The 17,285-nt window shown below is 43.9% G+C and overlaps 1 pseudogene; it reads left to right on the top strand.

The window, feature by feature from the left end:
* Window positions 1-2,057: 2,057 nt before the first annotated feature.
* Window positions 2,058-2,158, top strand: LOC131808711 (U6 spliceosomal RNA; annotated as a pseudogene).
* The last annotated feature ends 15,127 nt before the right edge of the window (window positions 2,159-17,285 follow it).

A 17,285-nucleotide genomic window follows, 5' to 3' on the forward strand; every position in this document is an offset into this window, starting at 1 on the left:
GAGTCCACTGATTCAAATGTGACTCTCACGTGGAAACACACAGAGACACCCAGAAAGAATGTTTAATTTGGACACCGTGTGGCCCAATCAAGTTGGCACATAAAATTAACCATCACAAAAGGTGAGGGTGGTGGGTACTTTTTGCCAACCAGAGCAGCATTGGGAGGGGGACCTGATGTTGGGCCTGCCCCTTGCTTTTCAACTCCCATGGTGCCTAGGAGAGGCTCTACACTCAATAGAAGCTCAAGAAACTTGATAAAGTGACTGATTTCATGGAGACACACCCCCAATAGTAACAATTCAATATGGAGCACCTACATATCTGGGGCACCTTTTTTTTTTTTTAAAAGATTTTTTTTTTTTTTTAAGATTTTATTTATTTATTTGACAGAGAGAAATCACAAGTAGATGGATAGGCAGGCAGAGAGAGAGAGAGAGAGAGGGAAGCAGGCTCCCTGCCGAGCAGAGAGCCCGATGCGGGACTCGATCCCAGGACCCTGAGATCATGACCTGAGCCGAAGGCAGCAGCCCAACCCACTGAGCCACCCAGGCGCCTCTGGGGCACCTTTTTATTCATGACTTCAACTTTCCCTCTTGACAACCTTAGGAATCCATGCCATTGTCCTCTTCTATAAAGGTGGAAACTGAAATCCACAGAGGCCCCACTTGATCTGCCTTAGATCCTAAAAAAATGAAGTGCGGTGGGTTCAACAGTGGCCCCTCAAAAGATATACCTATGTCCTCACTCCAGAACCTGCAAATCGCAGGTGCAATTCAATTAAGGATCTCATGATGAGTTTATCTGGATGGACCCTGAATCCTAAATCCAATGATAAGAATCCTCAGAAGAGACAAGAAGTCGGAAGAGACACAGAGAGAAGAGGAGGCCATGGGAAGATGGAGACAGATTGGAGGGATGTGGCCATAAACCAGTGAACTCCAAGAGCCACCAGAATCCAGAAGAAGCAAGAAAGCATTCTCTATCCTAGAGCTTTCAGAGGGAGTGTGGCCTGGCTGACACCTTGATTTTGGACTCCGGTCTCCATAACTCTGCAAGAAAAAATTTCATTTGTTTTATACCACCAGTCCACGGTAAGCTGACACAGCAGCTGCTGGAAAGGAACACGCAAGGGTAGCAGAGAAGGCAATGGAAAGGAAGGAGAGAGAGTCCGCCTTCCCTCCTGAAGCTCATGATTCTTCATCTTTATGACCCAATTTCCTGCCTTCTGCTCCTAGTTCATTTCACTGCAGCCTCCCGGGTCTCCTCATCATTCCTGGAATGTACCAGATTCATTCTCACCTAAGGTCTTGGTGTTTGCTGTTTCCTTTGTCTAAAATATTTGTCTTCCCCTTGACATTCAGTTCTCTGCTCCCCAAACAGGCCTCCCTGGTTTCCTCTCTGCATCTCCCACCTCCCAAGTCACCCCCATCTCTCTGATTTTTTTTATGGCCCTCACCACCACTTGATGTGACATTTGTCCATGATATATGTGTTTATATATGTAATATCCCCTCCAATTAAGACACTGGCTTCTCTAGGGCAGGGGCTTTACCCCCAGCCTGTAGCAAAGTTCCTAGTCCAGAGTAAATATTTAGTAAATGTTTGAACATTAAAAAAAAATAAAAGATTTTGGGGGCACCTGGGTGGCTCAGTGGGTTAAAACTTCTGCCTTCGGCTGAGGTCATGATCTCAGGGTCCTGGGATTGAGCCCCACATCGAGCTCTCTGCTCAGCAGGGAGTCTGCTTTCCTTCCTCTCTCTTTGCCTGCCTCTCTGCCCGCTTGTGATCTCTGCTGTCAAATAAATAAATAAATAAAATCTTTTAAAAAAACTACTAAAAGCTTTTATTTATTAATTTGAAAGAGAGAGAAAGACAGCAAGAGAGGGAACACAAGCAAGGGGAGTGGGAGAGGGAGCAGCAGGCTTCCCGCAGAGCAGGGAGCCTGATGCGGGGCTCAATCCCAGGACTCTGGGATCATGACCTGAGCCGAAGGCAGATGGTTAATGACTGAGCCACCCAGGTGCCCTGGCATCCAATAAAAATCTGAATGACTGGCTCGCTTTGACAGCACATAGACTAAGACTGAAATAATATGGAGAAGATTAGCATGGCCCCTACAAGGTTGACAAGCAAATTCATGAAGTGCTTTTGTATGTTAACTAATGTACAAATTAAAATTAATTAATTAGAATTAAAATTAAAACAAAAAAAGAGAATAAACTAGTTGACTAAAAAAATGTTTTGAATGAGTGAACAAATGATCTACTAATAGTGGTGGGAATGAAGAGGAAGAGGGCCCAGGTATGACTCTGTCATCCAAGCTGAAGAGACAACTGTGTGGGGGAAGCTGTTGGCCCTAACAGGGTCCCTGGTTCTCAGCCCAAGTGTGATTAGGAGCCTCAGAAAAGCCTTTCTCCACCCTCCTCCTCCTGGCTTGCCTAGTCTTCCCAACTGGTCACAGTCCCCAAGGGTTCATTTGATTCAAACATCCTTGGGAAGGTTTGAAAGCATTCTTTGTTTCTACATGTTCTCATTTTTTCCCAAGCATCAAGCACGGACAGATACCATTCAGAAAACACCCGGGCTCACGTACATAGGCACACACCATCTAACACACACGCTTGGCCATATCCCACATTCTCATGGATCTTCATGGCTCCATCTGCCCCCATCCATTACTAATTGTGTGCAGCTGGCAACACACACTCACCCTCAGTCATTCTCACTCCCCTGTCTCACACACTCACACACTCCCATAGTCCTGCAGGTGCCCCGGTGCATGGGGAGGCCTGCACTCAAGGTCCTACCTAGTTAAGTCTTCATACTGACACACATACACACTCATTCAGCTCCTCTGGGCATGTGGGTCCATGCACATACATCCATCCTTGAACATACCTCCAGGCTTCCTCATACACATATAAACAGGCAATGGCCTGGGTGGTGACCCCCACTCGTCAGATCTTGGCATGATGACAGTGATAGTGACTGAACATTGGCCATGTGCCAGGTACCTGGCCTTTGGACCTTTGGGACCTTGACTCATATAATCCTCAGAGAAATCACACGAAACAGGTGTTATTTTTAGTCTCATTTTATAGATGAGAAAATGAAACTCAGAGCCATAAAGGGTACTGCTTGGATTCTAACCCAGGCATCTGACTCCAGAGCTCCCCACTTCCTTATTGGGTGTGGTAGAGCATATTTTTAAAAAATGACCACATCAATAGCTCCCATCCCTCATGTTCTTCTAGAAACTTGTCACTCTCCAATGGAACAGTAGAATCTATGGCCCCTTCTCTTGAACTTGAGTGGGTCTCTGTGACTGCTTCAAATAACAGTATGGTAGAAGTGATGCCAATATCAATTCCAAGGCTAGATCCTGAGAGATGATACCAAAAAATGGCCAAGACATGGAAACACCTGACTGTCCATTGATGGATGAATGGATAAAGAAAAAATATGCCACTTTTCCCCATACAATGGAACATTGTCCAGTCATAAAAAGAAGGAAACCTACGGCACCTGGGTGGCTCATTCAGTTAGGTGTCTGACTCTTGGTTTCAGCTCAGGTCATGATCTCAGGGTTGTGAGCTGAAGCCCTGCATCAGGCTCTGTGCTGGGCAGGGAGCCTGCTTGGGATTCTCTCTCTTCCTCTCCCTCTGTCTCTCTCCCCACTCATGGGCTCTTTCTCTCTATCTTTCTAAAATAAGTAAATCTTTGGGAAAAAAAGAAAAGAAGGAAATCCTGCCATTTGGGACAACATGGACCGAGTTGAGGGCATTGTAAGTGAAGTAAGTCAGACAAAGAAAGGCAAATACTGCAGGTCTTATTTGTACGTGGAATCTCAAAAAGCCAAATTCATAGAATCAGAGAATAGAATGGTGGTTGCCAGGGGCTGGGAGTGGGGAAAATGGGGAGATGTTGGTCAGAAGGCATAAACTTCCAGTTAGAAGATGAATAAGTTGTGGAATGTATTATAAGATGGTGATTATAGGGGTGTCTGGGGGGCTCTGTTGTTAAGTGTCTGCCTTAAGTTCAGGTCATGATCCCAGGGTCCTGGGACTGAGCCCTGCATCGGGCTCCCTGCTCAATGGGAAGCCTGTTTCTCCCTCCCCCAATCCTCCTGCTTGTGTTCCCTCTCCTGCTGTGTCTCTCTCTGTCAAATAAATAAAAAGAATTTTTAAAAAAGATGGTGACTATAGCTAGCAATACTATATGGTATACTTGAAAGTTGCTAAGAGAGTAGATCTTTTTTTTTTTAAATCTTTTATTTATTTATTTGACAGAGAGAGATCACAAGCAGATGGAGAGGCAGGCAGAGAGGGAGATAGAGGGAAGTAGGCTCCCTGCTGAGCAGAGAGCCTGATGCGGGACTTGATCCCAGGATCCTGAGATCATGACCTGAGCCTAAGGCAGCGGCTTAATCCACTGAGCCACCCAGGCGCCCCTAAGAGAGTAGATCTTAAAGGTTCTCATCACCACCATTAACCACCACAAGAAAAAAAATTACTGATAATTATGTGAGGTGAATGATAGCTATACAGTTACCTAACTTTATTGTATTCAGATTTTCACAATACATATGATTGTCAAATCATCACATTGTACACTTTATTTTTTTTTTAAGATTTTATTTATTTATTTGACGGGGAGAGAGTGCGCATAAGTAGGGGAAGCGGCAGGCAGAGGGAGAGGGAGGAGGAAGAGGGAGAAGCTTAAGGCAAATGCTTAAGCAACTGAGCCACCCAGGTACCCCTGTATACTTTACACAATGTTGTATGTCAATTACACCTCCATAAAGCTAGAAAAAAAATTTTTTTTTTAAAGAACAGTTAAAAAAGGGTGCTTGGGTGGCTCAGTCAGCTGGGTGTCTGCCTTTGGTTCAGGTCATGATCTTGGGATCCTGAGATGAGCCCCATGATGTGCTCCCTGCTCAGTGGGAAGTTTCATTGGGATGATCCTGGGCTGGTGAGAAAAGTAAGTCAGGGATCACTCTGTTTCTCATTTCCCCTCTGCCCCTGCCCCACTGCTTGTCCTCTCTCTTTCAAATAAATGGGTAAAATCTTTAAAAAAACAACACAAAAAGAAACAGTTAAAAAAAAAATAAAAGGTGACATCAATCCTTCCCGGTTCTCTCTTGGGACACTCCCCCGGGGAGCCCAGCTACCATGCTAGGAGGAAGCCCAGGCCACACGGGGAGCCCACGTGCAGGTTTCCTCCTGACAGCCTCACCGAGGTCCCAGCTGACAGCCCGCACCCACTGGCAGCCATGTGTGTGAGGAAGCCTTTAAGATGACACCAGGCCAGCCACTACCTAACCACAACTGCAAAAGAAACAAAGACCAAGAACGGCCCAGCTGAGCTCCATTAACCCCCAAACCAAAAGGCAGTAGTAATGATTACTGTTGTTACATGCCACTAAGCATGGGGGTGGGGGATGCTGTACAGCAGTAGATAACTGGCAGAGACTGACCAACATTTAGCTTCAGACCACCATGGGGCAGGGGTGCCAAGCTCTCTGTCCTCCCTCTGGAGCCTTCTCTTCCACCCCCAGAAGCCAGGATCTCAGAGCACAGTCCTTATCATCTGATCCTCACATCACATGACCGCTGCTGCGTCAAACTCCCTATCTGGCTGGGAGCTTTAAAGCCCCAGGCTATTATCCCCTGCTGACTCCAGGATGCTTCAGGCAAGACCTTGTCCCTGTTTACTCTTCTGTCAAATGCATAATAGTTCCAGCTCTGTCCACCTCAAAGGGAGGCTACAAGGATCCAAAGCCCAGAGAAGCTTGAGTTTCAGAGGTTATTATTATTTTTTATAAAGATTTTATTAAGTAATCTGCACACCCAGTTTGGGGCTTGAACTCACAACTCCGAGATCAAGAATCGCGCACTCTATTGACTGTGCCAGCCAGGCACTCCTAAGGGGTTATTTTTAATGCTTGTATTTTCGGATCCCGGGGGGCAACTGGAAGATAGGTACATTATAAGCAACACAGGAAGTCTTGCAATGCGGGGACATCTAGCGTGGGGGCAAACAACTCAGTGGCCACTGTGCCAATGAGACTGGCAACCAGTGATCATTGGGATGATCCTGGATCATTGAGGAAAGTGAGCCAGACACCAGACTGTCAGAACAACTGAAGTGGACCAGGGGCGGGAATGGATGTTGGCCTGGAGAACTTAAATACCATCTAAAGAGGGCAGTTAACACCCAGCTTGCCCACCCATGGCTATAGGACAACATACGCTCACTTGCCAGACCTGATCATTTTTCAAGAGAACCTAGAAATATGGATTTCCATGGGAACTCTCCCAATTTAAAAAAAAATTGGCAACTAATTCAGACTTTATACTTTGGGGGTGGAAGGTGGTTATAACGCACTTTACAAAGCTGTTTGCCAAAACCAAAATAACACAGTGTGGTTTCTAAGGGCACACTACTGGAAAGTTCTTCTTGGGCGGGAGGCACCAGAATACTTAGATGAATTTTGAAGGGCGTGAGGAGGGGGACACTATATTGTTGCACCTGTCAGGGCCCCCTTCAGTGGCAGAGGAGAGAGAGGAAGGACGTCTATGTGTGGGAAGCAGAAGTAATCACAGCCAAAGCAGCAGAAACCTGGCGCCGTGAGTCTGCACCTTGGGGCTGGGTAGAACTTGGTTCAGATCCTGGCTCTGCAGCTTTACCAGCTGGGTTTTCCTGACCCTCAGTTTTCTTATCTATATAATGCAGTTAATAATGATTGTTATCCCATAGGATTGTTGAGGGGGTTAAACAGGATCATTGACATGGAGGGTTTGAAAGAGTTCATGATGTCAACTGCTATTTCCCCCACTCTTTTACTCTGTCATGACTTTGCTAACATTTCCATGCTGGAGCAGGTCTCTTTCTGCCTTTTCTGTATGGCTCTTTCTAGACCCAGGTGGGCACAGCTGCCTCTGAGAAACCTCCACAGCCCCCAGGCTGGTGCATCATTGCTTCCCTCCCCTCTGGACCCTTTGCTCAAATGTGCCTGAACATCGATGGTCTATGTGGTGGTTCTTGGTGAGTCTTTGGACCCTGAGCTAGGAAGTTTCTGAAGGGCAGGAGCCAGGCCTGAGTCATCCATGTTCCCCAGTAGTCTGCCCTTGGGTGGGGGTCCAGCAGTATTTCTGGAATAAAGGGAAGGGAAGAGGAAGGGAGGGGTGTCACAGGCAGCTCCCTGATCACTGACTGAACCTTGGGCCCCAGGGCTCTGGCAGCTAAAACAGGTCAAGGGCCCATCCTGTCTAACACTTAACTGTGTGTAAATGTGTGTCTGAATATATGTGAGTATGTGACAGTGTGTGAATGTGTGTGCCTGTGAATGAGTGAGAATATGTGTGTTGGGGGGGGGGCGTGTATCTGTGTGTGATGGTGGGAAAAACGTTTTTATGTGAAAGAATACGGGTGTGAGGGTTTATATGGTTGCATTTATGTGTAAACACACACGGTCACTAAGATGGAGCTCCACGGGAAAGGGTCTTTGTGTTGTTCCTCTTTCTGTCTTCACCTCTAGTATCTGGCACGCCCAGAATGTGGAGGGGGGAGGGGTAAATCAGGAAGAGCATCATGGGAAAACAGAATAGCACAGTGCTTACCAGCAGGGGTCCAAGAGTCAGATGTCATCAGTGCTTCTAACTTTGGGCCAGGTGACCACTATAAGCCTCAGTTTTTTCATCTGTAATATAGGTACGATTGCAGCATCTAACCTGTAGGGTGGGGCGTAGGAAGTAGTTAGCAAATGTCAGCCAGTATCATTATACTGAATGTCACTATTGACCCCCACACTGGATACTTCCAAAGGCTAAAACCCCTCCAAACATGTCAACAGACTACAAACTATATACGTCAAAATTCTCTGAGCCTTAGTTTGTCCTACAATGCCCTGTATTTTGCCTCCTAGGGCAGCTGGGAGGTTTATGAGATCACCGGACTGAGGGAGGCAGAAGCCAAAGCTAGGAACAGGGTGCCCTCTCCTGGAAGTATGGGGTAAAGGTTGGCTCCCTCAGACTAGTCGCGGATCTCATAGGAGGCAGATGCTGTCAGGACTGCCCGCAAAGGGGCAGCTGGGAGGAGGGGGTTTCTACATCTGGGGAGCTTAGGCTGCCTCTCCCCGCCCCCTTTCGTCTGCTGGACTCCTCCTTCCTCAGATCGCGCTTTAGCAGGCGGACTGAGCCAGGCCGCCGTCACAAGTTCTCAGAGCAAGCCGTATTCATTTTGCATTCTTCTGTGTGATTATTTAGACAATGTCTATCTCTTCAGGAGGGAAGGACTCATCTGAGAAATGACAGGGAGTGGCAGCATCCCGGACCACTGGATTCCTAGGATCCCTGGACTAGGTTCTCAGTAAATGCTGGAATAAAAGGATCGTGGAAGCCCAGACTCTAGTATGTTAGAGTCAAGAAAACATTTAAAAAAATTTTTTTTGTTTAGTCAAGAAAAAATATTTAGGTATTTTCTAGTCAAGAAAATGTTTAAAAAAATTTTTTTTATTTAAGTTCAATTTAACTAACGTATACTATATTATTAATTTCAGAGGTGGAATCCAGTGAGTCATGAGTAGTATATATCACGCAGGGCTCATTACTTCAAGAGCTCTCCTTAATGACCATTAGCTGGTTACCTCATCCCCCCACCCGCCTCTGTTCCAGCAACCCTCAGTTTGCTTCCCATAGTTTCTTATGGTTTGCCTCCCTCTCTGTTTTCATCTTACTTCATTTTTCCTTCCCTTCCCCTATGTTTATCTGTTTTGTTTCTTAAATTCCACACAGGAGTGAAATCATATGGTTTTTATCCTCCCCTGACTTATTTTGCTTATAATACCCTCTAGTTCCATCCATGTTATTGCAAATGGCAAGATTGCATTTTTTTTTTTTTTAAGATTTTATTTGTTTGACGGAGAGAAACACAGTGAAAGAAGGAACACAAGCAGGGGGAATGGGAGACGGAGAAGCAGGCCTCCCGCTGAGCAGGGAGCCAATGTGGGTTCCATCCCAGGATCCTGGGATCATGACCTGAGTAGAGGGCAGATGCTTAATGACTGAGCCACTCCGGTGCCCCAAGAATGCATTCGTTTTAATGGCTGGATGTTTTCTTGGATCAAGAAATGTTTTCTTGGGGCGCCTGGGTGGCTCAGTGGGTTATGCCTCTGCCTTCAGCTCAGGTCATGATCCCAGGGTCCTGGGATCAAGCCTCACATCAGGCTCTCTGCTCAGCAGGGAGCCTGCTTCCCCCCCTGCCCCCCCCTCTGTGCTGCTCCGCCTCCTTGTGATCTCTCTCTCCGTGTCAAAGAAATAAATAAAATCTTAAAAAGAAAAAGAAAAAGAATAAGAAATGTTTTCTTACTCAGCTGTCAAGAAAACGTTTCTTGACCCAAGAAAACATCCAGCCCCCCTCAGGGGAAGGCTCCCACTTCAACACTTCAACCGGGGACATTCGAGACCTGGATTTGCAGAGTTCCTGGTCCACCCTGCCCCCCAACCAAGGATAGCCAGGTCTGTGGGCTGAAGCCAAGAGACACCACAAGCTGGGTTCTGGGGCCTACATCTGAGAGCGTTAATTCATTCCACAAATACTGGGTGCCTTCTGTGTGTCAGACACTGAGCTGGACATTGGGTACACAGTGGTGGGCAAAACCAGATACATTCGTGACCCCTCTAGAAGCAGTGGGACAGTCAGACATACGATCGGATGATTTTGACATAATGATACCTAGTAGCATACACCCCCATTTGAGTCTGAGGGCTTCTCCAAGGGGAGAAGCGTGTCTGCGGGTGGGGACAGCCAGCTCCTGGGACTCTCAAAGGCCCCCTCACCACCTCCAATGCAGCAGTCTAGGAAGAGAAGATTGAGGGGGCCTGGGGGAGTCCTATTCCAAACTCTCCAAGAAACCCCCCATTGCTGTACCCAATGCCCAGCAGGGACATCAAGGCCCACCCAAGGGACAAGTACAAATCTGAGAGGGCTTGGAAGGAGGTTGTAGAAGGAGTTGGGAAGGAGTTGGGAAGGTGGGGAGACACCCCGATAGGCGTGGAGCAGTGACAGAGGCATTATTCCAGAGCTGCAGTATTCCATCTCATCCTCATCGACAGGCATCCTCAGGATCTGGACCCCAATCCCCCATCTGGCAGCCTCCCAATTAATTCACAATCTAAGTGCTGATCCTGGGAGCTTGGGCAAACCAGAGGGCCCTCTGGCCAATGGGAGGGCTCCTTCTGTCTCCACCCCTCTCCACTTTCCAAGCTGGAGGCCTAAGTGACTGCAAAAGCAAACACCCAAAGGGTAGGTTCAAAGGGCAGACAATGTGGCTGGCCACAGGGACTGGCCTGTCTCTGCCTATTATTTAGGGTGGCCCCGCAGCCTCTGCAGAGGCCTAGGCTGGTGCCTGGGGGGGTGGGGGGAGAAGGCCCATCTGACAGTATTTTGTCCACGGTGGCCTTAAGCAGAGTGCACCTGTGTGGGCGACCCTCTAGGAAGCACTTGTGCATTCAGCCTGATTTTTTTTTTTTTTTTTTAACATATATAGGCAAATACTTGTTTGTGTTTTTTTTCCCTCTTAGACAAATAATGACATACCAGACACATTGTCCTGCACTATGCTTTCTTTTTCATCACTTAACATTTTATCTTGATGATGGAACATTATGTAGCAATAGATAAATTCCTTCCTTTTAAAGAAGTGGTGGCACTTCAGTAATCCACCATTTGGACGGGACCTTTATTTATTTAGCAAGTCTACAGAAGGACATTTCGACTGTTTGCAATCTTTTGCTCTTAGTGTCATTTTGCTCGCATGTCTTTGGGATAAATTCCTAAGAAGCGAACTGTTTGGTCAAAGGGCATGTGAGTTTGTGATCTTGTTCCTGGAATGTTCCCCTTTAAAGCTGGGCCAGGGGCCCTTGGGCAGCTCAGTCACTGGGTGGCTGCCTTTGGCTCGGGTCATGATCCCAGGGTCCTGGGATCCAACCCTGCATTGGGCTCCCTGCTCAGCAGGAAGCCTGCTTCTCCCTCTCCCACTCCCCCTGCTTCTGTTCACTATCTCTCTGTCTCTCTCTGTCAAATAAATAAATAAAATCTTAAAAAAAAAAAAAGTTGGGCCAATGTATGATGTATGAGAGGCCTGCTTCCCCACTGCCTCACCAACAGATAACCAGCAGTTATCACACTTTTAAATTTTTATCAGTCTGATACTAAATGTAAAAAGAAAATTGATCATCCCCGTTCCCCAGCCATAAACAATACCAGGAGCCTAGTGTCCACCCCCAGGTGCCACTAAGAAAGAATCCCCCCTCTCCTTGATTTTTTTTTTTAATATATATTTTTTCCCACTATGGAATGATGAAAGGCTCAATCCACCAGGATGACAAAGCAATCCCAAGTGTATATGCACAACAAAACAGAGGTCCAAAATTTGCAAAAACAAAACCAGTAGAACTGAAAGAAGAGGCAGACAAATCCATAATTACAGTTGGAATATTTTAAGATACCTCTCAACAACTGATAGAACAAGTGGACAGAAAATCAGCAAGGACACAGAAGACCTCAACAATATCACCAACCACGGTATCTACTTGACACACTCAGAATAGTGCATGTAACCACAGAACACACACTGGCTTCCAGGGCCCAAAAGACACATACCACGATTGACCACGTCCTTGCTCACAAAATAAAATAAATCTTAAGACATTTAAAGTAACTGAAAGCCTACAGAATGTGTTCTCTGATCACAATGGAGTCAAACTTAGAAATCAATAATAGAAGGATAATGCGAAGATTTCCAAACACTTACAAAGTAAATAACAGATGTTGAAATAGTCCTCATGTCAAAGAGGAAGTCGCTAGGGAAATTATGAAAAAAACGCAGAATTGAATGTAAATAAAAACATAACATATTAAAACTTGTGCTAAAGCAGCGCTAAGAGGGAAATTCATAGGACTAAATGCATGTATTGGAAAAGTAGAAATGTCTCAAGTCAATCATCAAAGCTCCTGCCTCAAGAATATAAAAAAAGCAGAGTAAAATAAACCAAAGCAAGCAGAAAGAAGGAAATAGGTGTGCCTGGGTTACTCAGTTGTTAAGCACCTGCCTTCCACTCAGGTCATGATCTCAGGGTCCTGGGATCAAGTCCTGTATCAGAGTCCCTGCTCAGTGGGGAACCTGGTCCTCCCTCTACCTTTGCTGCTCCCCCTGCTTGTGCTTTCTCTCTCTCTCTCTCTCAAATGAATAAATAAGATCTTTTTTTAAAAAAGAAAGACAATAATAAAGACCAGAAGTGAGTTGAAAGTAGAAAAGTAGAGAAATTCAATGAAAGCAACAGCCAGTTCTTTGAAAAGATTGATAAAATTGACAAAACTCTAGGAAGACAGACAAAGAAAAAAGAGAGAAAAGACACAGATTACCAGTATCAGGAATGAAACAGGGATATCACTATAGACCACACAGACATTAAGAGCGTAATAAGGAAATACTGCAAATAATTCTACACATACAAATTCATCCTCAACAAGATGGCTCACTCTCCCCCCACAAAAACACAAACTAACTACCATGTTCATTAAATGTGAAATAGGTAATTTGAATAGTCTTAGATTATTAAGAAAATTAAATTCATAATTTAAAAACTCTCAGGAAAGACATTTTCAGACCCATTTCATTGGAGAATTCTATCAAAGTTTTAAGAAAGAATTAACAGCAATTCCATCCAATCTCTTCCAGAAAATAGAAGAGAAGGGAATATTTTCTAATCCTTTTTTTTTTTTTCCTTAGAGAGAGAGAGAACATGAGTGCACAAGCAGAGGGAAGGGCAGAAAGAGAGGGAGAGAGAGAATCCCAAGTAGGTTCCCTGCCTAGCATGGAGACCAACATGGGGCTCAATCTCATGACCCTGAGATCAAGACCTGAGCTAAAACCAAGAATGGGATGCTTAAGTGACTGGACCACTCAGGCGACCCCTCAATTCATTTTATGAAGCTGTATTATCTTGATACCAAAACCAGACGAAGTCAGTACAAAGAAAGAAAACTACAGCTCCATATCCTTCACTAATACAAATGCAAAATTCTCCTTTTTCCCCCCAAATCTTAACAAAATATTAACAAATATAATCCAACAATAATTATAAAGAATTATATGCCATGTAATTCTTTCAAGTGGAGCTTATTCCAAGGGTGCAAATCTGGTTTAATATTTTTAAACCAATCAACATAACCTACCATGTTAACAATCTAAAGAAGAAAAAACTCATGACATCAATTAATATCAGTAAAAGCACAAGACAGAACTCATCATCTGTTCATGATTTAAAAAAACATCAACAACAGGAAATAGGAGTAGAGGGGAACTTTCTCAACTTGATAGAGAACATCTATTAAAAAAAAAAATCTATGGCTAACTTACTTAATGGGGAAAGACTGAACTGAATGCTCTCTATCTAAACTCAGGAGCAAAGCAAGAATGTCTGTTCTTATCATTCTTATTCAACAGTGCTGGAAGTTCTAGTCAGTACAATGATGCAAGAAAAGGAAATAAAAAGCATACAGATCAGAAAGAAATAATAAAACTGTCCCTATGTGCAGGTGACAGGATTGACTACACAGAAAATTCCAAAGAACCTACAAAACAAAACCAAACACAAAATGTCTATGACTTGTGAGTTCAGCAAGGGTATCTTTTATCTATAAAACACAAAAGAAACATACCATTTCGATTGTACATTACCACATTGCTATACATTAATAATGAACACATGACCACCAAAATGTAAAACGTTGTATCATTCAGGAGGTAGAGGAAGAGAAAAATAGAAGAAAAAGAAGAAAGAAATGCTTAGGTGTATATCTAACACCACAGGACTTGTATGCTGAAAACGGCAAGATACTAATAAAGGAAATCAAAGAAGACCCAAATGGGGGAAACATAACTGTGTCTGTGGATTGTAAGAATCAACATAGGAAAGATGTCAGTTCTCCTTGAATCCATACACAGTTTGATGCCATTCCTACCAACATCCTTGCAAGAAATCCTTTAGACAGGGGCGCCTGGGTGGCTCAGTGGGTTAAGCCACTGCCTTTGGCTCAGGTCATGATCTCAGGGTCCTGGGATCGAGTCCCGCATCGGGCTCTCTGCTCAGCAGGGAGCCTGCTTCCCTCTCTCTCTGCCTGCCTCTCCATCTACTTGTGATTTCTCTCTGTCAAATAAATAAATAAATAAATAAATAAATCCTTTAGACATGGACAGGATTGTTCTAAAATTTATGTGAAAAGAAAAAGAAAGTAAAATAACTAAAACAATTTTGAAAAATAAAAAGGGCAGAGTTGGAGAATCAGCTTGTTCTAAAATTTATGTGAAAAGAAAAAGAAAGTAAAATAACTAAAACAATTTTGAAAAATAAAAAGGGCAGAGTTGGAGAATCAGCTTACCTGATCTTAAAACTAATTGCATCGCTACAGAAACCTAGACTGGATTTCTGGCAGAAGAATAGACGTATGGATTAGAGAAATGGACGAGGGGATTTGAAATAGATGGAAATCAATGGGCCCAGCTGATTTCTGACAAAGGGGCAAAACCAGTTCAGGAGAGGAAAGGTAACCTGCTCCAAGTGGTGCTGGAATAACTGAATGCCCATTGCATACTCAGTGGCAAAAAAGATACCCCCCAAATCAACCAGAACCAAAACCAAACTGCCCACTTGATACCAACATTAACTCAAACGGATCATAACTTAAATGTAAAACATAAAACTCCAAAAGTTTTAGAAAACATCATAGGAGAGAATCTTTGAGCTCTAGGGCTGATGCAGAGAGTTCTTGGGATTGACACTGAAGGCATGATCTGTAAAAGGAAACATTGATAAATTGGATTGCATCAAAATTGAAAACTTTTGCTTTGTGAAAGACCTTCTTAAGAGGATAAAAAGAGAAACTACAGACCAGGAGAATATATTTGTAAACCACATATATGACACGGCGCTACTACCTAAAATATATAAAGAACTTGTAAAACTCAACAACAACAACCCCCCCTCCCAAAACAGTCCAGTTAGAAAATGGGCAAAAAGCAAGAAAGAGCTATTTCATCAAAGAGGACATACTAATGGCAAATATACATATGAAAAAATGTTCAACATCGTTAGCTGTCAGGAAAATGCAAATTAAAACCACAATGAGTTATTATACACCTATCAGAGTGGTTAAAATAAAAAATAGTGACAACACCAAATGCTCACAAGGACGCAGAGAAACTAAATCACTGGTACTTTGGGCACATGGGTAGCTCAGTCAGTTAAGCAGTTAAGCAGCTGCTTTTGGTTCAAGTAATGATCCCAGAGTCCTGGGATCAAGCCCTGCATCAGGTTCCCGGCTCCCTGGGGAGTCTGCTTCTCCCTCTCCTTCTGTTCCTCCCCCCACTCATGTGTGCTATCTCTCTCTCTCTCAAATAAATGAAATCTAAAAAATAATCATTCATACTTTGTTGGTGGACACATAGCACAATGGTACAGCCCCTCTGGAAAATAGTCTGGCAGTTATTCTTAAAAAATTAAACATGCAATTCCAATACAACCCAGCAATTTCACTTTTTTAAAAAAGAGATTTTAAGTATTCTCCACACCCAGTATGGGGCTTGAACTTAACAACTCCAAGATCAAGAGTCACACGCTCCAGTGACGGAGCCAGCCAGATCCCCGCCAGCAATTCTATTTCTCAGCATTTATCCCTGAAAAATTAAAATTCATGTTCACATAAAAAACCTGTAAATGGATAGTCATAGTAACTTTATTTGTAATAGTCAAGAACTGGAAACAATCCAGATGTCTTTCAGTCAGCGACTGGTTAAACCAAGTAGTGCATCCATACAAAGGAATACTACTCAGCAATAAAAAAGAACAACTTTGATAAATGCAGCAACCTAGGTGAATCTCCAAAGAAGTATGCTGCGTGGGAGAAGCCATCCACATAGGTTACATAGTGTAGGATTCCATTTATATAGCATTCTTTTTTTATTTGAGAGAGCGAGCGAGCGAGCGAGAGAGAGAACGCATGCACACAGAGGGGCAATGAGAGGGAGAAGAAGACTCCTTGCTGAGCAGAGAGCCTGATGCCAGACTCAATCCCAGGACCCTGAGATCATGACCTGAGCTGAAGGCAGATGCTCAACCAACTGAACCACCCAGGTGCCCTATATAGTATTCTTGAAATGACAAAATTATAGAGTTGGACATGTGATTAGTGGCTGGGAATAGAACCAGGTAAAGTGGGTGTGGTTATAAAAGGGCAACATGAGGGACTCTTTTTTTTTTTTTTTAATTTTAAATGACACATTTAGGGGCACCTGGGTGGCTCAGTGGGTTAAAGCCTCTGCCTTCAGCTCATGTAATGGTCTCAGGGTCCTGGGATCAAGCCTGCCATTGGGCTCTCTGCTCAGTGGGAGCCTGCTTCCTCCTCTCTCTCTGCCTGCCTCTCTGCCTACTTGTGATCTCTGCCAAAATAAATAAAATCTTAAAAAAAACTGGACACATTTATTTCATGATCCTTACTAAACTGACATTTGATATTACAAATTTCTGTTATTCTTTTTTTAAATATAAATTCAATTAATCAACATATAATGTACTGTTTCAGGGGTACAGGTCTGTGATTCATTAGTCTTATATAATACCCAGTCCTCATTACAACACATACCCTCCTCAATGTCCATCACCCAGTTACCCTGTCCCCCAACCCTCTCCCCTCCAACAACCTTCTGTTTGTTTCCTAAGATTCTCTTATGATTTGCAACATGAGGGATTCTTGTGGTGATGGAAATGTTTTGTATCTTGACTGTATCAGTGTCAGCAGTCTGGTTGTACAGTTTTGAAAGACCTCATCACTGGGGGAAATAGTGTAAAGGGACCATGGGATCTCTCTGTATTATTTCTTACATCTACGTGAGAATCTTCAATCAGTGCAAAATAAAAAGCTTATTTAAAAAATAATGCTTAAAAAAGGATAAAGGTTGGAGATTGTATGGTCAACTTTTTCACCCAATAAATTAGAAAATACTTGAAATATTATACTTAATTTTCCAGAGTATCAAGAATAGGAACCAAATTTCTGGAAGGTAATTTGGCAAGTTGGATCAAGACTTTGACAAATGTTGGGGTGCCTGGGTGGCTCAGTCAGTTAAGTGACTGAGTCTTGGTTTTGGCTGAGGTCATTATCTCCAGGTTGTGAGACTGAGCCCCTTGTCTGGGCTCTGCACTCAACTGGGGGTCTGCTTGAG

Source organism: Mustela lutreola, chromosome 9, assembly GCF_030435805.1.
Source record: "Mustela lutreola isolate mMusLut2 chromosome 9, mMusLut2.pri, whole genome shotgun sequence".
Classification (NCBI taxonomy): Eukaryota; Metazoa; Chordata; class Mammalia; order Carnivora; family Mustelidae; genus Mustela; species Mustela lutreola.